General features: G+C 35.3%; 1 protein-coding gene across 1 annotated transcript in view; it reads left to right on the top strand.

Moving 5' to 3' along the window:
• Nucleotides 1-25,110, top strand: part of ROBO1 (roundabout, axon guidance receptor, homolog 1 (Drosophila)) — a 1,186,609-nt gene that overhangs the window by 734,677 nt on the left and 426,822 nt on the right. The gene's annotated exons all lie outside the window — the stretch shown is intronic.

Genomic DNA, 25,110 nt, shown 5'->3' on the forward strand with positions numbered 1-25,110 from the left:
GACCTCGTGATCCGCCCGTCTCGGCCTCCCAAAGTGCTGGGATTACGGGCTTGAGCCACCGCGCCCGGCCTATTTAACACTTTTTTAAAAAGCTGGCTGTGTTTCACTATGAAGTTTTAGTTTCCCTTCATCCAATTTCCATACTAACTCCCGTAGTTAGATACTGAACAACAAAAGGTAATAACCTAAGGCCCCTTCTCTCAACTAGCTCACTGTGCTTTCATGACACTTATATTTATTATCACATTATTGGTTGGTAAATTATCTCTGAAAGCAAATTATAAGTATTTTTGTGGATGAACCAGATATTATACTTTCATACCTTCTAGAATGTTGGTCATGTAATATATGCTACAGTAAATGCAGCTAGTTTGTCATTGGCTATTAAATTAAATGAGATAAATATTTCAAGGAACTGGACATAAGATGATATTAGATAGGACCTTTATTTTAATTTATTTATTTAATAAAAATAGTTAGAACAAAGGTGCAAATTGCCTTCTCCACATGAAGCAGTGGAAAGTTAAGTATTTTTAAAACATCTACATCGAGCTTGTCCACCCCAAGGCCCACAGGCCATGTATGGTCCAGAATGGCTTTAACTGCAGGCTAACACAAATTTGTATACTTTCTTAAAAGATTATGAGATTTTTTTGTGATTGTTTTTTAGCTCATCAGCTATCATTACTGTTAGTGTATTTTATGTGTGGCCCAAGACAATTCTTCTTCTTCCAGTGTGGCCCAGGGAAGCCAAAAGATTGACCACCTCAACACACTATTACCTCAAGTACTATTTCTCAAGGCAAAGTTTAATGCAGCCATATAATAATTACATTTGTAGAGCACATTTTGTAGGTGAATTATTGTGCAGAATTCCACTGCAAGATGTATCCATTTTTCTCTGTTTTACAAATACAAGGCATTTTAAAGGAATCGTTCCATTAGGGATAAAAAGCAAACCTTGCCCTGAAAATATTACCTTGCATTTAACTTTGGAATTTGTAACCCTCTGACAAGAGTTCTTTGGGTGCCTAGTTTAGCAGTAGGTGGTTGCTGTATACATTTCTATACTTAACATTTGTTATCAACTTAGTTTGACAGCTAAAATCTAGCATAATGATGTGGAAATGTAAACAAATGTTAAATGCACTTTTGCATTCCAATATTTTCCCCCTTAAATCTTAGCCTTAAAACCAGTTGTTTGCAAGAAATACAGAATCTGAGAGGAGTTTTTTTTTTTTTTTTAATCTATATGATGTCATTTTATGTATCTAGTCGTACAATTTGACACACTATTTAGGTTACCTTAAGTTTAACCAACTTAGATATGGGTTTTGACCTTTAGTAACCTCGTTGGCTTTCCAAAGCATTGTTTCAATAAACAGATGGATCATTTTCCAAAGAGAATTTTTTTAATTAAAAATACTCATTAAGATCTGTGTATGCCTTCTATGCCTGAGAAGAGCAAGTTCAAAAAGGATAAAACTTCAGAGCACTTGAGGACATGAAATTCTGTGTTAAATTGACTTATCAGGGTCCTTTTATTTTGTGTGGTTTGTTTTTTGCACTGTATTAAGCTAAATATCCACAAACCTCCAATTATAGGTTTCTTGGAAACATTTGATGAATTGCATCTAGGTTTCTTTTTGACAATTTTGCGCATTAGGCAATTTTTTGAAATCTGTTATAAAATGTTAAATTAGTGTAATTTTTTGGATTCCTTTTATGATAGTCTCAAAAAAGTGCAGATGTTTAAAGATAGGAGTAAAAGAATTACATCTGGCAGCTTTTATATCATGAAGTAAAAATTAAAGGTGTGGTGAAAATACAATTTTATTGTCTGAATTTGTATATTAAAAGCATGAGAAAAACCAGTGGGGGCGGGGGGATTTACATTTGGCAATAAAGGGGAGCTTTAAGAAGCAATTATTTTGAGTTCAGATTTTATTGTAGAATTGTATTTCAGTAGCACCCTCCTGGTGCATCTAAAATGTGAGTTGATTTGCTCATCTTAGGAATCATCTATCATCTCAGTTAGATCATAGATATAAATAATTATCTTAATGCATATTTCCCTGGAGATTCTATGGCAAACTTCTCGTTTAGTACTTATAGGAAGTTTCAATTTGGTAAACTGATAACAGAAAATGTACGCTTGAAACTCTGCAGAATTACATTTTAGAAATATGATATCATCTGTCAGATTCAGAGCATCAGTGCCCTCGCCTTATAATATTTAATTTTTTTTTTTTGGAAATTACAAGGCAAAATTATCCTCTTCATTTATTGATCTCAGGAAATCGAAAGAACCAGGGTTTTTGCGCCATGGACAAGTTTAAAAGCAAGCTCTTATCTTTGTTAACTGTGCGACCATCATCAAAATATTTACCTTTTTCTGACTCTCAGCTTCTTCTCTTATCTCAATTTTTCATTTTTAAAAGGATAAAGACATGTTAGAATGTTACAAATATTACACTGATGTTTGTGAGGTTGCATGTGTATATATGTGTGTGTGTGTATATATGTATGTATATGTATAGACTAGTACCCAGAATATTTTCTCTGCTCAAAATAGTGTTGAATAAGTGAATAAATGAATGAATAAATTGTGTGTGTGTTTACGTATATATGTGGGACCTGTATGCATGTGTATGTCAGATGCTTCGAAAATAGAAATGCTTGATAGATAGTAGCCTTCATCCTTTTTTGTTATTCTGGGAAATGATGCACAGGTGAATCCGAAGTGTTCCAAGGTCTCAGTGCTCTGAATGTTTCCTCCCTTGGGTGTTACCAAACAGAGCCGGGGGAAGAGAATGAATTGTTCATACTTTAGTCTCACCTGTCTGAGTTGTTTGCTTCTATCCCTGATATGAATAAAGAACTAAGAGCAAAATTATGTCTGTCTTTATTTCCACCACCACAATCATCGTGAATATGTGGCCAAATATTTGGCCATGATAGGGCTTCACATTTCCAATCCCAGTCCAGAGGCTGGTGGCATGTATGCCGTCTGCTCAGAGACCACAGTGAGGTTAACAACATTCTTACCTCCCACCTGTGGAAAATAAAACATTAGGGACCGTCTGTGTGGCATAACCACATGAACCCATGCAGAGCATCTCCTTTTGGAAAAAGCAGACCTGTCCTTGCAGAATGTAGCCAGGCTGTGCTAGCTTAATTACAGTTTTTACTTATATCTTCCACTCTCCGTCACAGCATCAGTGCTTTGAGAAGAGAAAATAATTCAAAAATGTAACCGTTAATTTGATATGTATGGCCAAGCAAAGAACATTCTGTGGGATTGCTGAAAGAAAAACATTCTGCAGTATAGGACTAAAGATTGCTTTTAGATGCCACCATTTCAACTTTCAGGTAGAGGCAATACCTCCCAAATATTTACATCTTTAAGATTTAGTTGAGGAAGTGGAAAAGAAATCCCCAAGTCTTGGGTATACAAAGATGAACAAGATGCTGTCTTAGTCATTAAATATTTCACTTTACAAATGAAAGAAACAGACACACAAGTTACAGAAAAAAGAAAAGAGAGAAAGCAATAGGGAAATACGATGAGGGCTGTACAAATGAAAGTATAAGGGATTATTGGACCAAAAAAATACTGACTTCCCCCAAGCATACCCCTTCTTCTTAGAGGAGTGAGAACAGTGATGGAAGCAGTGACATTTAATTTGGTGTTTACGACTCCATGAAAAATTGTGAGAGAAGCTGTGAGGAAAGACATGTCCCCAGCATGGAATGGCGGGGTAGGGAGTGGTGTCTGAGGAGACTCTGGGACCTGATGGTTCTAAGGCTCATGAGGAAGTCAAAGGAGGGAAGTCAAAGGAGTGAGTCAGGCTGTGAAGAGTCATAGCCTTTTGGGCTATTCTAAAGTGTCTGGAATTTTTTTTTTTTTTTGTAAGCAGTTATGAGATATTGAAGTTTAAAAAGAAGTATCGTGTTAAAAAAAGATAACTGATTCAGGTGATCAAGAGCTAGGAATTGTAGTTAACCACTGGAATGACAAGAGAAAAACTAAATTCTAGTGTAGTGTTAGGGTGTTTTATGTCCACAACAAGGGGTATAGAGTGACACTCTAATAACAACAGCAGATACATATGAAATATATTTAATGTCATGAGAGAGAAGAGGAGAAAAGTTATATATATGAGTAATATTCAAAACAACTGGAGTGTTTATATTAAAAAAGCAAAAATACGAGTTGTGTTTTTTACTTGAAGATAAAGATATGACTTGACCTTTGGTGTTTCCCATTAAATGAATAGTCAATTTCATCCTTTCTTGTAAATTATTCTTTTTAGTTTTTAAGATTATAAGCTCTCATATATTACATTCATTGAAACGGTATGAGTAATTCAATGATGATATAGAACTTTTGTGATAATAGACTCATGAAATTATATGAATAAGAAGTCAATGACGATTTAACATTTTTTGTGATGTTAGAACTGGCAAAGCACACTTTGAGTTATTATTTCATTTGATCGGCACACCATTGATGTGAGGTACATCCCCAATAATAGAGATACCGTGCAGCACAAGACGTGCTGAAGATTATGGAGAAGGATTGAGGAGAAACTTCATCTCTTGTCACAGTTTAGTTGCCAACGTTAGCACTTTCTAGGGTACTTGGGAAGTCTGTTTCTAAATGAAAGTCCTTTGAGAACCTAGATCAGAGAGAAATTCTGATATTTCTCCAGTTGATTGTAACTTGTTATTAATATCAATCTAACTTAAATTGTCTATAAGTCAGAAAGACAATCATGTCAAAGTAATGATGGTTGTGTATTGAGCATTTGCCATATATCAGATAATTTATATGTATTAAGTATCTCGTTCCATCATTATAGCAATCTTGAAAGGAAGTTATTATTGTCCTCATTTTACAGATGAGAAAACTGAGAGTGATGCTAAGAAAATTGCCTAAGATCACATTGTCCTAAATGCAAGACAGAATTTTTTTTTTCTTTCTTTCTCTTTTTTTTTTTTTTTTTTTTTGAGACTGAGTCTTGCTCTGTAGCCCAGGCTGGAGCGCAGTGGCGTGATCTTGGCTCACCTGCAACCTCTGCCTCCCGGGTCCAGATTCAAGCAATTCTCCTGCCTCAGTCTCCCAAGTAGCTGGGATTACAGGCATGCGCCACCATGCCCAGCTAATTTTTGTATTTTTAGTAGAGACAGGGTTTCATCGTGTTGGCCAGGATGGTGTTGAACTCCTGACCTCGTGATCTGCCCACCTCGGCCTCCCAAAGTTCTGGGATTACAGGCATGAGCCACAGTGCTCCCCCACAACACAGAATTTTAAATCCATGTCCGTCTGAATCTAAAGCCATGGCTATTTCTACTGCCGAGCTTTTCTTCTCTGAAAGGTAGTACAATACTCCCTAATCTCCTGACCCACAGATGACTCGAGTAGACAATTCAATTCTAAAATTACGTAACACTTTAGCTTTAACGCTGAATTTCACAGGGAAAATGTAAGGGCTTTCTGCAGGGAAATACATTCCCCAGAAAACAGTTGAGGATTGGATTCCATGGTGAAATAAAAAGAAAGAAAGGAAGTACCTCCATTGTTACTCTAAGCAGAGCAGTTACCTCTATTTTTTGAACTAGATATTAAAGCCAATTCTCTGTAGAAACTTCTCCACCTTAACTTTACCAAAAGATATAGAACACCAGACCAAAGTTGTTTCTGTACATTGCTTCTGGGCCATTGTCTAAAAATGAGTCTCCAACCATCGTTCTTCCTTGTGGTAGGATGTTCACACACAACACACTCACAACTGTCAGGCTGGCTTTCTATCTGCTAACAGAGGCGTGCTTCTCTTCTGCATGGAGAGAAAGGAGCAGCCTCTGCGTGGAGGCCGCGGTCTGTGTTTACTCAGGTCTTAGAGAATACAGCCTCTGCGTGGAGGCTGCTGTCTGTGTTTACTCAGGTCTTAGAGAATACAGCCTCTGCGTGGACTGTCTGTGTTTACTCAGGTCTTAGAGAATACAGCCTCTGCGTGGAGGCCGCTGTCTGTGTTTACTCAGGTCTTAGAGAATACAGCCTCTGCGTGGAGGCCGCTGTCTGTGTTTACTCAGGTCTTAGAGAATACAGCCTTTTCTGCTCTTGATCTGGGCATGTGCTTCTGAGTCTTTCTTCTTGGCCATAGGAAATGCTACAGTCTGGAGCTGAGAGTTGGAAATGTAGGATTTGACTCATGGCCTCATGTCATAATGAGAAAGTCATTTGAATTTAATTTAGTACCAGATGTGATGTTAGGGAGAGGTTTTTAATGTTTCCTAGATTATTTTTACTGAATTTTAAAATCATTGTAGGCATTCCGTTTATAGTAGTGAGATGAGAAAATAAAGAATGGTGAGATGAGGAAAAAAATTACAAAATCAACAGGTATACAGGTAACAGTTTACTTCACCATTTGAGTGAGAAGTATATTGACAGGTTATATACGTTTATTTCTGTAAATCAAGGGTGTGTCTTGATTTCAGCAGCTTCTCTTCCTAATTTGTGCTGATGGTGAAACATAAAGATGGCAGTGTGAGAATCAGGGGATTAGCTGCAAAATTCGAAATTTAGGCCACGTCATTGACGGACAAAAGTTCATCATTCTGCAATAACTGTAGGGAGGTCACCACTACCACGAGGTTCTACTGTCTAAGAAGCCGCTCCTAAGTTCAAAGTCTCCTTCCACAGCTCAGTCAGTGTGACTCTTCCTGGAGCATGTGCCAAACGTGTTCTTGTTTCAATTCTGTACCACAAATCACTACGACAGAGATGAGACTCTACGAAACTTGGTTTTACATGTCCCATGCTTTGGTGTAGATTCCGATGTGTAGCTGATATCACCTTCAATTATTTTATTAGACACATATTTCGTATAATTGTTAAGAGCTGTAAAGTTTAAGAAAGTGCTATTATATGGCACGTTCTTGCTTCAGATGAGTTTAAATCTAATTTTTAAAAAATCTTACTTGTATCACAATGAAATGACAATAAAGAGATAATTAAATTTATAACTAATTTTATTTCTGCAAAGTAAAGTGTTCAAAAGAACTATCCTCTTTGAGAATAAAACATCAAAGGGATAGCTAATTATCATGAGGAACACAATTGTAGAAATGTTTAGTTCCCATTCATAATAAACTTCAACTGAAAGCTAAATTAGAACATAAAATGTAATGTAAAAATATATATGTCCAATTTACTTTGAATTACTTCACAAATTTGTATGACATTTTTAAGAATAGAATCAAGATTTTACTTCTGATATTTATTTCTCTTGAAGTTAAACATAAAAATACATTTCCTCACACACTTTTGCACATTAAAAGCCGACTATATATAGCAGCATGGTTTCTAAGCAATTTTCACGGTAAACATAAAATCCCTTAGTAATATATAGAAATTCTGCAACAAGTTTTATCAATGTTTATTCCTTTTGACATCACAAAATAATACTTGAGTGAATAACAGAATCTCTAATATTGATCTTGGAGTAACATGGTTAAATCAACAATATCTACATATCCTAAGTTATCACTAATTGATGATGTTTCACTAGATGTCAGTTACACTTATAAGGAGTAATGGTTCAGAGGAGAATAAAAATGAAATGGAAGAGGAATTATTTGAAATATAGGTAATAAGACTCAAGAAATCATGGAATATTTATACAGAAAAGCCCTTGATGATTGTCATTGTATTCTAATGAATACCTAGAATATTTAAGAAACACATTTGGTTAATTAAAATTAATTCTGAAAGCATCAATAAATTTTGTCTCAAAGGATAATAAATGAGAAAATATGTGAAATAGCCAAGTGTGTCCACCCTATTTGCTAACCTGCTTGAAATCTAGATGTGATCAATTTCTCAACTTTGTTAGATATTTGTTTTCACCCATGAGGTTTAATTTTCATTCCCATGAGAACTGAAAGAAATTTTGTATATACTCTTTAGAACCATCCTGTTAGGTTTCCTCAGAAACACGTCATCGATTTATAGACACAATTTGCTGTGAGAACTCGAGAATCTGCAACATTTCTCTTGATGTGCTGCTCTGGAATCTGAAAATTCAATCCCACAGGGCTTTTTAATCACTGAAAAGTTTTCACCCCTTTTGTGTTCAACTTTTCATATCCAGCATAGTGTAATGTGAGCCATACCCCAGATTCTGCCCTGGATAATTCAGTAATTCTTAACAGCTGACTTCAACTTAAAATATCGAATTTGAGGCACACAGAGACCTTTTTTCTTTGGGTCATTATAAAACTCCCAGTCAATGCCTCTCTCTCTCTCTCTCTCTTTTTTTTTTTTCCAGAAAGGAAGAATAAAAGAAACTGATAATTTTGTTATACTTGTATTCTTATTAACATATTGACATCATTATCAGATTTGTATTTTAGTTATATAAAGTCTTTGGGATTTTAATAAATTTGTATAAGACCATCTACATAAAGATTCCTTCCAAAATCTAGTATTTCTATGGATATGACACTTAAAAGAGGTTTATATGTGAAAGGCGGTATATATTCTACTCTGTCTGACGCAATGTTAAAATTCAGGCACGTTAATATTTAGCTGTTTCTGTCATAGAGAACCAGAGCAGTGGTTATCAGGTGGAAAGGAAAAGATGAATAAATTCACATCACTTGCTTCTTATTTAAGGCAAAATTCGTCCAAATAAAAGCTAAAATATACTGATTATATAAATGATTAATTATTTACAGACTTGTAAAGAAAAGAAAAGAAAGAGAAGATGAGGAAAATGAAAAGAGAAAAAGATTAACATGTTTATGTTTATAAACATTTAGAAAGTGAGGTATAAGGACATAAACTTTGATATCTTGTTCTAGTTCTATAGAAAACTCCCATTAAGTTAGATTAATTTGTTAACCCATGTCAAAACTTGTTGCAATTTGTAAATATTGTGGTTACATTATAAAGAGATGAACATGTTGCCTCATCAATTTTAAAGAAGATATTTAATATATACATAAAAGAGATGGTTTTTGAAGTATTAATTATAAGTTGGTGTATCTCTAGATAACTTGAGATGCTTGAAAACTGTGTGGTCCCTTAGTTAAACACCTTAATGGTCATGATAGTTTTGTTTGTATCGTAAACAAGTATTCAGGTTGTTTAACAAAAGCTAAATTTCAAGTTACCACTTTTGGAAATTGGGGAATGTTAAATCAAAAGAAAAGTATGGTAATCTTTTCCTTATTAATGCTTTGTTGTTGTTGTTGTTGAGATAGAGTCTCGTACTATTGCCCAGTTTGGAGTGCAGTGGCACAGTCTTGGCTCACTGCAGCCTCAACCTTTCAGGTTCAAGTGATCCTCCCATCTTAGCCTCCAGAGTAGCTGGGACTCAAAACATTCACCACCAGCATGCCCCACTAATTTTTTTTTAAATGTTTTGTAGAAATGAGGTCTCACTATGTTGCTCAGGCTGGTCTTGAACTCCTGGCCTCAAGTGATCTTCCTGCCTGGGATTGTAAAGTGCTGGGATTTCAGGCATGAGCTGCCTCGCCCAGCTCTCATTATTTTTTAATGGATATTGTCAATAATTCAGTCAAGCCACCATTCTACTTTAACATTTCCATAGAAATTAACAAAGTAAGTTAGATCTGTAAGAGTGACATACCTACCTGAGGCAGTTATTTATGAGTAGTGTCTGCTAACTACTTCAACAACAGGAAAGTAAAACAATATGTCTCATAAAAATTCTTTAGATGAAGAAATAGAAGACACTTGACTTAAATGTTGAAAACAGCTTTAATTATTATAATACTCATTTTATATTTTTTCAATAAAAATAAACATGACATATTGAAAACATTTTAAATTTAGGAAAACAAAAATATATATTCCTCACACTGAAATATCATCTATTGTTATTTTGGTGTATTTCAGCATAACTCTGGTAACTCTGTAAATATTACATCTTTATGATTTTATCATTCTAAAATTAACACGTGCTGTAAAATTTAAATAGTATAGAAATATATACTTTAAAAATTACTGGCTTTATTGTCTGTTTCACCAACAAAGCTGATATATATACACAAAATTGTACTCACATATTCTAGGATATATGTATTATTTTTTAATGTGTTATCCTGGAATTCATGCTATTGTTTCACAACTTTCTTCACCCAATAATACACAGGACACCTTTTTTGTCAGTACCTATAAACTTACGTATTCCATTTTAATTACATAAAATGTAAGATTTACATTGCTAATTTTATCCTAAGCAACTCATAGATTTTCAAGTAGCTCCCAGTTATTATTTTAATGACTGTAATATTCAATTAAATAACATACCATTGTTAAATTCTTTATCTGTTATTTTATTAGAAATTTAGACCTCTTCTAGTTTTTTCCTTTTTATTCCCACATTACTTTAATTAATACCACCATAGAGATCTTTTACTATATATAGAATGTTTCCTTAGCTTCCTAGAGTTGGAAATACTATCTCAAAGGGTATGATCACTTTATAATTCCAATACAAATGGCTTCCCTCCTTCATTCTTCACTCCCAGAGACTACAAAGTGTCATAAAAAGACCGCGCACTTGAAGTCAGGCAGACCTGGCTTCTGAATAATAGGCCATCCTGTGTAAATTTGGAGATGCTTTTCATCTCCGTAAATCTCATTTTTCTATGTTCCCGAGTCTTAAGATACAAATTGTAAAAATTCTGAGGATTAAATGTGAAAAGTAAAGGCAAAGGGCATCTTTTTAAACCTCACTTGAGAATTGGGAAGTAAAAAAAATGTTGACATCAGTTTGTTATAATAATATTTTTTTTTTCTAGGATGAAACTTTTTCCTCTCAGTTTATGGAGAACCAAAGGACTCAAGTGATTTAAAGATTTGACGGAAAATATATTCTTGGAAAGTCCGAGATGTGAATACAATCTAGATCAGAGGTAGTTAGAGTAAATTATAAAGCAGCATTTGCTCCCGACATTTTTGAAAGGATTGACAGTTGTTTTGGCAGGGAAGCCATAGGGAAAAATTATGATCCTGATTTGTAACAGACACTAATTCGGAGGGTAGGATGAGAAGGTCGAGCCTGTGGGATAAAATCCTATTTCAAAGAACCACGGCTCGAGTTTTAAAAATGTTCCAGAAAAAGCACTTTGAGAAATGAAGACCAGAGTATTTTAATATATATTGTAGCTGAGAGGAACTATTGAAAATATAAAATAAATCACAAATTCAGAATACCAGTCAAAATTTTGAAAAACAATGACAAATTTGATTTAAACTTTTAACCCAAGTGCCTTTTAGAAAAACCAGCAAGGCCACCCTAATGATAAAGCCTGTTATCTTCTGCCCTGGATGATAAGGATATTCTTTAGAAATGTTTTTGAAATAAATGTATTCAAGCATTAAAGCAGCATGTAGTGGTAAAATCAAACCAGGTGGATTAATTGCTTTATACATTTTATATTCCTTGGGGGCATTGTCACTTTTGTTTTCATTAGAGAATTTACACACCATTATACAATGTTGGTTTTTCCTCAGTGATGTGTGAATCATATATAAGGAATGCTTCCACAGAGAATGAAATATGTGAAATAAGTCACTCTAATTGGTAAATAAGTCTTTAAAGTTTACATAAAAATGCTAAGAATATTCTTTAAACTAGGTAGAAGTATTACTTTAAAGAAATAAACACACTAGAGGCATCATAAAATTATAAAAATATTCCACAAATGTGCCAACACTTGGATCATACATATCTTGTTGGAAAATCCCCAGAATTCCTGGACAATTATGAGACTTGCGATTATCATTTTAAAATCATGAAATTGTGTTATCTTGAAGTCATGAGTGTTTAGATTTGTATAAAATAATCAGACTTTTCAGCTAATATAATAACTAAAATCTTAGGAGTTTTGAAATATGTGAGAATATTTTTTAAAATTCATATTTTAATGTTCTACCACTCTAATGTTTTATTATTTTGAACTGTGTCATCTTCCATATGTAATTTTCTAAGGTCCCTATCTAGTTAATGAACGGAAGGTTTTATTTATCATTTTCCAGCCAGCAGAGGGCAATAGAGCATTGTGTACTAAACACCCGCAACCAATTGAAACATTTCATAGGGGAGGGATTTTCTGTTACGAACAAGTAAGAACACAAATTAAAGAGACCTGCTACCAACTTCTATTTCAATAGGATGTGGATGTGTATGTGCACCCCTTGAGTTTTTGATTTATGTTTTTGATAATTTATTATAACTATAGTGAACTCTTTATCTGAAATTAGTCCAAGGGCACATGAATAAAAAACTAAGAAATAGCATAGTGGTAAATGTTATCCAATCTTTAGAGAACATTTCAAAAACTACAAATGTTTGTATTTTTAAAGACGTTTCTATAAAGAGAGATTCTTTTGCCCATTTCATAGTGGCAGGGTAGTAAGTGAATTATCTGAGCTAAAAGAATACCACTCATCTAATTTAAGTTTTTGCAAATAAATGTTTCCTTGGTACTTACTTTAAACATCCATTAGTATATCCGTTGTAAACTTAATTTATTAAGTTAAATTTATTATATTATTTCTCATTTTTAAATCATTTTATGATGGACAAATGAAATATATTTCTCAAAAAGCATGGGGGATTTAGTGTAATGTGCAATGGAAGGAAAATCTTGATAAAAATCTAATTTAAACAACAATGTAATATTTTCTCTCAAAGTTAAATTAGTTCTGAAGATATTTTGTACCCTGTATTGTGTATTAAAAAATAATTTACTCAATACATATCATTGTTATAAGGTCAGGGAATGTCTGGACCTCCTAGCTTTAAAACAACTATGATTCTTTCATTCTAGAAGCTATTGTTTCCCTCTCTTAAGCCTTATCTACACACAGATAGGTAAGCATTTAGAAAGCTCATTTTATGACACTTAAGCATATACATTGAGTATTTCCTTTCCATTTTTTTGGCTTCGTACCCTGTATAAGTCTGTGTGTCCATCCTACTATTGTTTAAGAGCATTGGGTTTTTAAAATACTATATTAATTGCAAACTCCCTAAATAAAATCAAATTTGAATTATTTAGAAGAGTATTGTATGTAGACATGTTTCAAATTGTGTTTATGGTTTTCTGAACAATCTTTTAGCAATCTTCATATGACTTCCCTTATTAATTAAAAGTGTTCAGTTTTCTACTGCTAACTATAAACTTAATCTTGAGCTTTCTTTTTCACGATGAAATCACAATAAAAATAATCAATTAATGTTTGATGATTGCTCACTCCATTACAAGCATTTTACACGTATCACTTGTTTCAATCATTGCAAAACTCCTAGAAGGGGAGAACTACTATGCTCTTCACTTAATATAGAAAGAATAGGTGTTGGCGATATTAAGAGACTTATCCACCGTCACCCAGCTAGTCAGTGGTAGAGACGGACATTTGTATTCTTACCTACTTACATATTTTAGAAATAAATATTGTGCTTCATTATTATTCTACATATGCACCTAAGCATTTTATTTTTCCTGCTCCAAAGAGCAAGTTTAAGTAAACTAACTTTCAAGTTGCCTGAGATATTCCTTTATCTTGTATATCACTGGAAGAGGAATAATACATGTTATTCATGTTTTTTTTTTTCCTGGGGAAATGTCAAAGTACACATATATATTCAGTAATGACTAACAAGACACTGAAACATGTCAATAGACTATATTTACTATACTCATTCAAAGCCACAACCACACAAAAGCAAAATTTTGTTAGTTCTCATTTCATCATGTAAACTTGGGTAGCATTTGGCAATTATCGCCATAAAAATGTTTTGATTAACTCTCAATAGCTTATATCTAGCTATGCGTCCATGCCAATTCAACAGTGCACTCTGCCTCACCATCACATATCACCTTTATTACCCTATCGAATTCAAGTATGCATGAAAGTAAATAATGTATTGGGGCCGGGCATGGTGGCTCACACCTGTAATCCCAGCACTTTGGGAGGCAGAGGCAGGTGGATCACCTGAGGTCAGGAGTTCAAGACCAGCCTGGCCAACATGGAGAAACCCTGTCTCTACTAAAAATACAAAAATTAGCTGGGCGTGGCTGTGTGTGCCTGTAATCCCAGCTACTTGGGAGGCTAAGGCAAGAGAATTGCTTGAACCCAGGAGGTGGAGGCTGCAATGAACTGAGATTGCACCACTGCACTCCAGCCTGGTCAACAGAGCGAGCTCAAAAATATAAATAACATATTGGAAAGAGATGCCTCTTTATATAAAGCTCTAGATAACATATTAGAAGAATGTAATTGTATTTTCTTTATGAAGATGTATAAGCATTTAATAATGCTTTGAAGATATTTGTATAGAATTATATAATATTCACAGTACTCTCCCATGCAGTAGGTACAGCATTGCTTGACTAATAACTTTAGAGCCTAACTGTACCCAAATCATAAGGTGCATGCCCACCATCTTATATAATCCTTACATAAACCAAAACATTCCCCAATGTATATTAAAGTTAAACTAGAGCAGAGTTACTCAGTCTAGATACTATTGACATTTTGGGCCAGCTTATTCTTTGTTGTGAGTGGGGGACTGTCCTGTGCAATGGAAGATGTTCAGCGGTACCCCTTGCCTTAACACACTAGATGCCTATACCACCTTCTCACCACCTCCTCCACTCCCCTCCCCAGCTGTGAGAACCACAGATGTCTCTGGACGTTGCAGAATGTCAATGGGGAGGGATTGTGGTAAGGGGGCAGAATCACCCCTGGTTGAGAATACTGAAATAGGGTAAACCTTTTAGCGATTGCCCATTTTCCATTAAGAAATGGATAGTGAGATGAAACGCCGAAAGCATAAATGCCCAGACATCTGCAATCTGCAAATAGTCTTTCTTCTTGCTCATATTTTTTGTCTAGCTAAGTGTTTTCCAAAACTTAGTATACTACACAAAATTGTCAACACAAAATAGTGCTTAATGTACTTTGGGGAGAGAGAAAATACCATTGGAAAGCAAGTCATTACTTCCACTGTGGCGTTTACAAGACGTACAGAAGAGGCAGGCTTAAAAGATATATTTTTACAGCAATTATTTGTGATCAGTGCTATGGAGAAATAGTAAATGTTGTTCTAGCAACATCACACAGAAATCTGATATGTAAGGAAAGGCTGGAAATGGCAGGTCTAGGTAGGCTTTTCTGAGGAAGAGACTTTGATCTGAAACTTAAAAGATAAATTGGAGTTACCCAGGGGAAGGATGGGCCAAATGGCAAATTCTTCAAACTGTGTTCTCCTACTTTAATCACATAGCTTCCACCTTTAAAGCACATTTAATGATATCCTAGGAAATATACATATGTCTAAAGAAACATCTCTGTATGTATTACCACCTTTTAAGGTATTATTATTGGAAAATATTAAGGGTAGCAAGATCAGAGAATGTGGTGTAGTGGAGAATTTGGTTTGTTAATTAGACTTTGTCAAATGTTCTGCACATTTCAGTATAAGTTAATATAAACTAATATTCACTGTTATTTAAGACAGATGGTTTTCCAGATAAATATCTGATTTTTTAAAGTGACAACATTACTAAACTCAAAAAATAATGATATTACTTCTTCAGCCCGTAAAGCATAAGAGATGATGCCCTTTTAAAAATTACGTTAAATTTTACGGTTCATTTTGCACCAGGAAAAGGGGGATAACTAAGTCTTTCAAACTCCTGTTGTGTGATAAGTCACCTGTGAAATTTAAAGGAAAATCAAGAAATAGGTGATGTTAGGCCAAAGCGATGTGATGTGGATAAACTGTGATGCACGCGATACAGATCGGTTGATCCCTATTTAGACTAGTACATTCATGTATGGCCACGTCATAATCACTGACAATGATTTTCGTAGCCAAATGTTAAACAGCATGCTCTCCCAGCTGAAAGGAACACTTAGTGAAATAATGAACTGTGCTTCAGTTTATACTTCTTTCCCAAAGGTAACTGTTTAGGAAAAGCACTTATGTCTTAATTTATTGCCCTTACAAAAACAAAAGAGTTTACTTTCTGGTGTGAAATACAAGACCTGTGAAATTCAAGCATAGTTGTGAAGAACAAACATTTTCATTTATTAATCACTTACAATGAAAACAAAAGGCATCCCTTAAACAAAAATATAATAATTCTATTAAATACAAAGGGCAAATTTAGTTGTTAATATTTGTCTCAAGGTTTTTTGTAGTTATCCATGATCTTTCTTACTCTTACACATGTTGGTTCTAAGATCATTGGAATAAGCAATCTACAAAGCAACTTCAAACAATTGGGTAATTTAATAAATTATGGAAAGTATGTATTGCTTCAATAGGATATCTGTAATTAAAATGAAATTTACTTACACTTTAGCCAGAAAACATTCTAATATAACTTTAAGAAATTAGATTATGCACACTTTCATAGCAATTAGAAATAACTTAAATGTCTAACAATTGGAGACTAGTTACATGTATTTTAACACATTCATCTGATGGGATTCTATTTTGCTCTTTTAATAATAGTGTTAAAGAATATTTTATGTCCTGGAAAAAAATTCTTATGACTATCTTTGAGTGAAAATGTAGGTTTCATAACAGTTTTTAAACTTCTATTCCATGTTGTAAGAAAAAAGTCTTTACATGCAAAGTGAAAAAAGATAAACAACAAAATGTTGACAGCATATGTGATTCTATTTGAGAGAATGACTGTAATTTTTTTTGTTTCTTTTGCTGGTAGTTTCCAAATGCTCTAGAAATGTGTTACTTCTATATTGTGAAAAAAATTAAAACCTTATTAGAACCAATTAGCATCTGAATATAAGGCTATCTACCATATTACTTTTCATATGTACTCTTAATATTTTTAGTAAAGAATTAACATGCTAAACTGGTAAAACGATATTCTATTTTGTAATTAAAACATTGTAAGTAAAAAGTAGTATTTAGTAATCTTCGTATAAATAGAATAATTTCAGTATCATGTTTTTGGGGATAAGATTGTTTCACTGGCTTCAGCAAACACCTGTTTTGTTTCACAGATACACATATGATGCATAACTGCAGCAAGATATATACAACAAGATATGGTGTTACAAGTGAAATTCTACCTTCTAGGTGTAATAAAGCAGCTTTAAAGAATATGTACTGATAGGAAATTGAGAAGATGAGATTAGATCAAATCAACAAAGGCTTTTCGTTCCAATAATGAAGTTGGATGATTTCTTTTGGAATGTGGCCAGGATGTCAGAAAGGAGTGATTAAACTCTTGGGAAAATATATAATTATCTTTGTTGTTAAGACAGTAGGTTTCTATTCGACATCAGTTTTCAAGAGCAGTCTGTTTCTCAGTGACAATTACAGGATTTGGATTGAGTATTTACCCACAAGAATGAGCACTTTCGTATTTACAAGCATCGTCCTCAGTCACATGAAGCAGCTAGTAAATCCCAAAGCTCCAGTTTGGCTTCTCAAATGTGAAGCTTTCCCATAGGCCATATAAGAGAGAAATAGATTAATAGGTTATAAAATGAATAACTTTCAAATAATGTGACATGACAATTTAATGAATTCTTTAGTATTTTTATCATTACTTACAAGCTTGGATAGTCTTTTTTCAAAGGTAGTGTAACATTGAATATTTATTTACTGACCCCAAAAATAACATTTAAATAGGAAACTTTAATACAATTTCAATATGTTTTTTAAATGAACATAGTACTTCTTGCCTGTTTTCCACTAGGAAATGCATAGTTAGATGAAATGCCAAAGGCATGAATGCCCAGAAAACTGCAATCTGCAAACAGACTTTCTTCTTGCTCATACTTTTCGTCTAGCTAATTTGTCTAACTGATTAAAATAACTTAAAACCTGGGTAAAATATTATTCCAAATAAACAAACAACAGGTGGGACTAAACATAATGAAGGCACTAAATAAGACATAAATCCCAACATATGTGCCTCAATCCTATAAACATTTATTGGAAGGATTTTTTTTAAAAAGCAATGAAAAACCAAAAGCATTAAACAGTTTTGTAAAACCCATCTGCAGAATTAAACATAATGTAAATTACTTACAAAATAGTTTGTGTTCAAATTGTAAGCCTATAGAGGGTGTCATTCAGCTGTGCAGCTGTTAACTATGATCCCAATTTAAGAGAATTTTAAACCATGATTAGAATAGTATATGTTTGGTTTCACATGTATCTGGAAGTAAGAAACCAAAAGACAGCAAATCCCATGGTGAGATATAGATTTATATATATATATATATATATATCTCTTTATGTTTCCCAATATCCTTCAAATGTCTTAAACTTGTACAATATATTTTTTTCATGTCATCTCATTAGAGTTAAAAGAAACATAAATCCACTTTGAACATTTTGGACACAAAATAAAAAAGCTTTGAACTTCTTACTTCATATAGAAGTAGAACTAAAAATGCATATATTTCAGAGTCACTTTCTTGTATTGAGTCCTAAAATGAAACTAGATCTTTACACACAAAAACCAAAACATACACACTGATAGCTTTCTTCAGCGAGAACTGAATCTGTAAAAATTACATTACTTTCATCAACAACTTTTATTTGCCCCTCACTGTTCAAATTTATGCTTGCCCTTCATGTATAAAATGAGATAATAACAATAATTGACCTAATAATATTTTTTCCTGAGGATTAAATGAGTTAGAATACATAACATATTTAGAATAGTACCCACAGCACATAATATTATATAAATATTGCTTGTTATAATTTTTATTCTATTAGAAACTGGAACTACAACAAAAACATCATTCCCAGTTCCTGATGAGTCAGTAATATGTAAAATATATTTGTAAACTTATATGTAAACCATAACATGTAATACAATAATGATACAATATCTATTATACTATGCCATATCTAATGATGTCAGGATGTTAAAGGTAGAGAATCTTGATCAAGAATTGCTGATTATTCTGGTAGAAAGAAGTGTTTTCTAGCTATTGTGTTCCAGTCATGAGTAAACCACTAACTAAAGGAGTCTTCTGGGAAAAGTTGGTTTCTTTAAGCTTCAGTTTTCTTATTTATGAAGAGTTAATCTTGAGGTTTCCTTCTTGTGAATGTTACGCACTTTAAACTCAGTCAGTGTTCCCAATCTCTTTGGTCCCAAATAACCTGATCGAAATAAGAATGTGCTTATTTAGTCAGAACTTTGATTTTGAAGTTATTAGAGTCCACTGAAACATGAGCTCCATAGGTGATATTCACTGTTAGTTCTCTGTTAGTTAAAGTAGAAAAGTGGTTAAACTATGTATTAGAGAAAATAAGTTTTAGAACTATAGAAATAGTTAAATGAAGAAGCATTTTTCAAAAATACATATTAACGGTGAGATAAAACTCATTCATTCATTCAGCGAACATCTGAGTGCCTACTCAGTGCCAGGCACTGTTTTGGATGCTGAGACTATAAAAGTAAACAAAATGATCAAGAATCCCAGGCCTCATTCTAAAAGGAGGGTTGCAGCAACAAAACAAAAAAGAGTATAGTATCTTAGATGTGAATAAGTGCTTTAAAGGAAAAAAAATCTAAACTAAACAAGTGGAAGGGACATGGGAAGTATTGTATGAGAATGTAATTTTAAAGTACCTGGACAGATAAAGCCTCTCTCAGGTTCGATGATATAAAAACCTGTGAGAAGGGAGAATGAGAGTTCACAGATTTATGGAGGTGAGTACTCCACATAGAGCACATGTAAATCCCTTGAGGCAGGAGGCTGTCTAATTCATTCTAGAAACAGCATAGAAGCCATTGTGATAGAACAAAGTGAGAAAAAAACAGGTAAATGCAGGGGGAGACGATATCAGGGAAGTATGAGTGACTGGCTCATGTTAGGCCTCGCAGACTTCTGGAAAGACATGGGCTGTCACTTACAGTGAGACAGGAGAACCATTGGAGGGTTTTGAGCAGAGGAGAGGCATAATCTGTCTCAGATTTAACAAGATCCCTCTGACTGCTCTATGAAGAAAGGTTTAGAAGTGCAGTTACTTAAATGTATGGTCTTTCTCAGTAAGGAATACTCCATTGCTCATTTTAACACAAGTTTACTGCCAAGTAACCATCATATGCAGTTTAATCCGGAAAGCTGAAGATCTTAATTTTCAGGTGTAGGGTACTGGGTATTAGAGATATTACCACGATAGTCAAATGCTGTAAACTGAACGATATTTATTAAAGAGACAAGATTTCTCATAACTATCCTCTCTTGGGGACACACAATGCTTATGTGCATATTAAAGACTTTGGGGAATCCTTAGATCTATTGAATCCCAAGTCTCCCAAGCCTATCCTACCATGAACTCATTTTTGTTTCTTCAAGTGCTTTGGTTCAAAACAAACTGCATTCAAATATAAGTTCCCTGACTACTGAGCCTCTTAACTTTGAGTTAATTATGTCATCTCAACATCATCCCTAAAGTGGGATAATAACATCAACTTACCTGACTGTGGTGAAAATTAGAGTAGATAATGTTTGTAAGGGACCCCAAGAGTGCCCTTAATTAGTGCCACTTTTCTGTATCCTCTCCTTTATCTTCAAAAGCTCACCCCCTCTTAACATTAAAGGAGTAAATTCTAGCCAGACCCATTGTTGCTAATATGTGAGGTCCCAGGCTCTCCCAAAAGCGCTTAGCAGGATAGCACCTGGTTTTAGAACATCTACAATGTCTGTGAGATGCTGAAATGCTAAAAGACAAACACAGTCACAGTAATTCCACCACAAAGTTGAGTATCTCATAATTTCCCTATATTTCTTAATGAGCCTTACAGAGCATTAGCGAGGCTAGAGTACAACATACGGTGGGACCAATAGGATGATGGTCTGTTACAATATCTTCACAACACTGTGTTAAAAATATTGGCCCCGGCCAGGCGCCGTGGCTCACATCTGTAATCCCAGCACTTTGGGAGGCTGAGGTGGGCGGATAACGAGGTCAGGAGTTCGAGACCAACCTGACCAACATAGTGAAACCTCGTCTCTACTAAACACACACACACACACACACACACACACACACACACACACACACACACAGAGAATTAGCCGGGTATGGTGACCGGCACCTGTAATCCTAGCTACTTGGGAGAATGAGGCAAGGAGAATCACTTGGACCTGGGAGGCGGAGGTTGCAGTGAGATAAGATCCCACCACTGCACTCAAGCCTGAAGACAGATCGAGACTCCTTCTCAAGAAAAGGAAAAAAAAAAAAATTGGCCCCAATGACAATGCCTCAAGTCTTTAAGTAAGTGAAGATGAATAACCCTGGGAATTTCTCCTCCCTGTGATTTTTGGTTTGGAACACATAATTACCTGTTTTAAGTAGCAGAGAAGCAAACAAACAAAAGTAATACTGTTAAAATGCACCTTATGTACATTTGAAGCTACCATGTGCAACTTAGTCAGGAAAGCTAAAACTAAATAGGCCACATTTTTGAAACACAGTAGATGTTCCAACAAATCTCAATTTACTCTCTTTTTATTCGGATCACTTTAGCTTGCTTTCTGAGATCTTACATATCCAAACTTAGGAAAATATTCGAATATTCAATTATTCAAACATTCATCTTAGTTCATCCATTTAAACACCAAGGATCACGCAGATTATTCAGCAATTCCGTGTAAGAATTACTGAACGGACTGTTGCACTCTGGGAGATGGGATCTCGGAGTCTTCAACACAGCCCTGGTGTGTGCTGCATGTGGTCTCACTGCTTCTCACCAGATTTGCTGGAACGTATGGCTTGCATCCCAGGCTCCGTCTGATTCTAAAACTTTTAGCTAAGAAGGCAGAGATGTTCTGGTTTATATTACAGTTAGCTTAGGAACTCCATTTCCCTCCTACTCATCTGAATAAGTGGTATCTGCAATCCTTGGAAAGACCCTGCGTGTTCTGTAATTTCCCGAGTTCCTGTGGCTACCTCCATGAAAGATATAATCATTGGAGCAATGCAAGAGATCATTACTGCTCTAGAATTTTGACTGTCAAAAAGTCCTTCTTCATGGGACTACTGTAATGTATTATTTTCAGGTTTCTTCAGAATTCTCAGGGAAGATCCTGAATTTTGGGGATCCTGAATTTCATAGGTTCTAAATGGAAATTTAGAACCCACAATTCATTCAGATCATAGTGATCAGAAAGGGTTCCTGAGTACAAGTCAGTACAGTTTCTCCTTCCTTGTGCTGTGTCTGCCACCCAAACTGGAATGAGTCGAGGTTCTCTTGTACATGTCAGAGTTCCGTGAAGATCTTCTGTGAGTACCTTGCCTGTCCACATGTATACACTCACACTTGCACAGGCACTCATACAGACACAACGAGCATTTCACGCATTCTTCCAGGTAATTTAAAGTTCAGGAGCAAAACTGAAAAGGTGACACCAGTTGCTATGATCCATCCATCTCTAGGAATGTACTGGGATGTCTTTTAACCCCAATGGCACTTGGTTTTTATTTTTTTTCAGACAGATTCCACCCTGAAGCCTGTTCTGTGTACCTCCCCACAGTAGGAGCTCTAAAAGCCTAAATGAAAGGAATTATATTTGCATTTTGTCCCTACAGCACACTTTACTGTTTTTTTGCACATAGATGATGTTCACTAAGTGTTTATTTGCACGAGTGAGGAAAAGGAAGTAGATACAAAAGTTCTCAGGTGCATTGAGTTTCACTTCTTACAGCTCCGCAATGCCTTCTGAATACAAGTCCTTGTCGTTGCATGCCATCTTTGCCAATATAATTGACAGAAAATAGACACACTTTGGATGAGGTAAAGAAAGGACTAACACATATGAGTTGGTGATGATGGTCTTCATCGGGGGCTGGCCAAAAGTTAGCTCCTTGAGGATACTTACTGATGACTGTCCTAGGTAATATCATCTCCTAGAAGAGAGGGGATGGGTATTGCTTACTGAAGTTGAGAAATAAAGGGTGATATTAATTTGGTTCGCATTCAATGAGATAAATGGCAAAAGAGATCTTGAGAGATATGAGCAAACTTCCAGAGACCAGGAGATCCACTTTGGGGAACAATGCAATAGGGATCCTAATACATATTCTTCATTATATTTAAAAGTATATCTCCATTACCAAGTGAAAGTTTGACACCTTTTTTTAACATGCACTCAAATGATATGAGGATTTGAATTTTCTCTCCATCTTGCTCTCTTTCTCTCAAGTACTACACTGTAGTGTTTATTTGTTTTCTATTACTAGGTAAGCTTATCTTAAAAGTACTTTTTATTCCAAGAAAAAAGAGATATATTCTACATTTCTCACTAAATATCCTTCAGCAAGACCAAACTGATGTATGCTTTTCAGCTTTGACTGCCCATTCATATTTTTACTGCTGAAAAGATTTTGGTTGGAGTCTTTGAATTCTTATCTCCAGTCTGTTTACTGAATTTATAGTCAGTTTTCTCAGGATTAAACTATCTTTCACTTTCAAAGATAGGTGCTGTTAACCAGAGTTTCCACAAAATGTTGCTCTAAGGTCATTGGTTGCACCAGCAGCAACCAAAATCAATGTACAATTTACTTTTAAATTTTTATCTTCCATTAGGTAATGAATGTGCTCACCTGAAAAGAAATGGAAAAGCACACCACCATGTAGAAAAGAGCAAATCCTCCTTCTCTGCCCTATCCACTGTGCAGTTCTCTCCTCCAGAGGCAACCACCGAAAGTAGCTTCTTATATATACTGCTAGACACCAAATAGTTTTTTGGAAGTTATGGTACACAACTCTGTAGATAATAATTCTGCCATTTATTCAGGGTTCGGCATGTTAGGTATCTTACATACTGTGTCTATTTGTTCGTTTATTTAAGACAGATTCTTGCTCTGTTGCCCAGGCTGGAGTGCGGTGGCGTTATGTCAGTTCATTGCAACCTCTGCCTCCTGGGTTCAAGCAATTCTTCTGCCTCAGCCTCCCGAGTAGCTGGGGCTACAGGCGAACGCCACCACGCCCGTCTAATTTTTGAATTTTGAGTAGAGACGGGGTTTCACCATATTGGTCAGGCTAGTCTCGAACTCCCGACCTTAAGTAATCTGCCCCCCTGGGCCTCCCAAAATGCTGGGATTACAGGTGTGAGCCACAGCACGGCCACTGTGTTTTACTTAATAGAAAGAAAGAAAAGTGACTGACTCAATGAATGAATGCCTTTCAGATGTGTCAGGTTTGTTTTGCTTTGTGTAATTTTCGTTAATGCAATGAAATATCTCGAGAACAGAAACAGAGAAGAGAAAACAGACCTGGTCACAGAGCTGTAACTGGCAGGTAGGGATTTCAGAGGGGGCACACTGGGTGTCAAAGCCTGTGTCTGGTTTTGAAACGCTGACTAGCTTCTCCTAACTGCAAACTCAGCTAGTTAAGAATGTTTCTTTGCATTTGTTTCTCTCTCTCCCTCTCTCTTTTTTTTTTAACTTCCCCATTGTTAGCTTTCTAATGTGTGAAGTCTATCAAGTTGAAAGAGAGGGTGTCAAATGAAACATGAGGAAATGATCCCAAGGTCCAACCCTGTGCCTTATGATTTGGGTATCTTTTCTACAAGACTTTCCACAACTGCAACTTAAAAGGATGGTCGTAGAGACTGCCCATCTACTGATATGTTCTGGATAGTTCTCTGTTTACCTACTGTCCTAAAGGCATGTTGCTCAAAACTGCTTTTTTTTTTTTTTTTAATTTATTTTTAATGGGCATGGAGAGAAGTGAGAGTGGAGTTGAGAGTCTATTCCAATTCCGGGGAGCGGCAAGGAAGAGGTTAAGTTGGACCAGGAGGATTTTTGAAGTCTTTGGCTGGGAGGTTCCATTTGGAGAAAGGTGCAGGGGAGCTAGGGGTGGCGAGAGAAACAAGACAGGTTCTCATTCGCCTGGATTTCCGATTCTGAGCAATTGGATTCTCACCTGAGGGCGCCATTGGGCACCCCTGGCTTGTGGATGGAAATACTGAGGAGCAGAACTTGCCTGACCCGCGCCTGGAGAGTAGAGGGAAGCGCAGCAAGGACCACGCGGCCCCTTTAAGTATTC

The sequence above is a fragment of the Mandrillus leucophaeus genome, unplaced genomic scaffold (genome assembly GCF_000951045.1).
Source record: "Mandrillus leucophaeus isolate KB7577 unplaced genomic scaffold, Mleu.le_1.0 Scaffold519, whole genome shotgun sequence".
Classification (NCBI taxonomy): Eukaryota; Metazoa; Chordata; class Mammalia; order Primates; family Cercopithecidae; genus Mandrillus; species Mandrillus leucophaeus.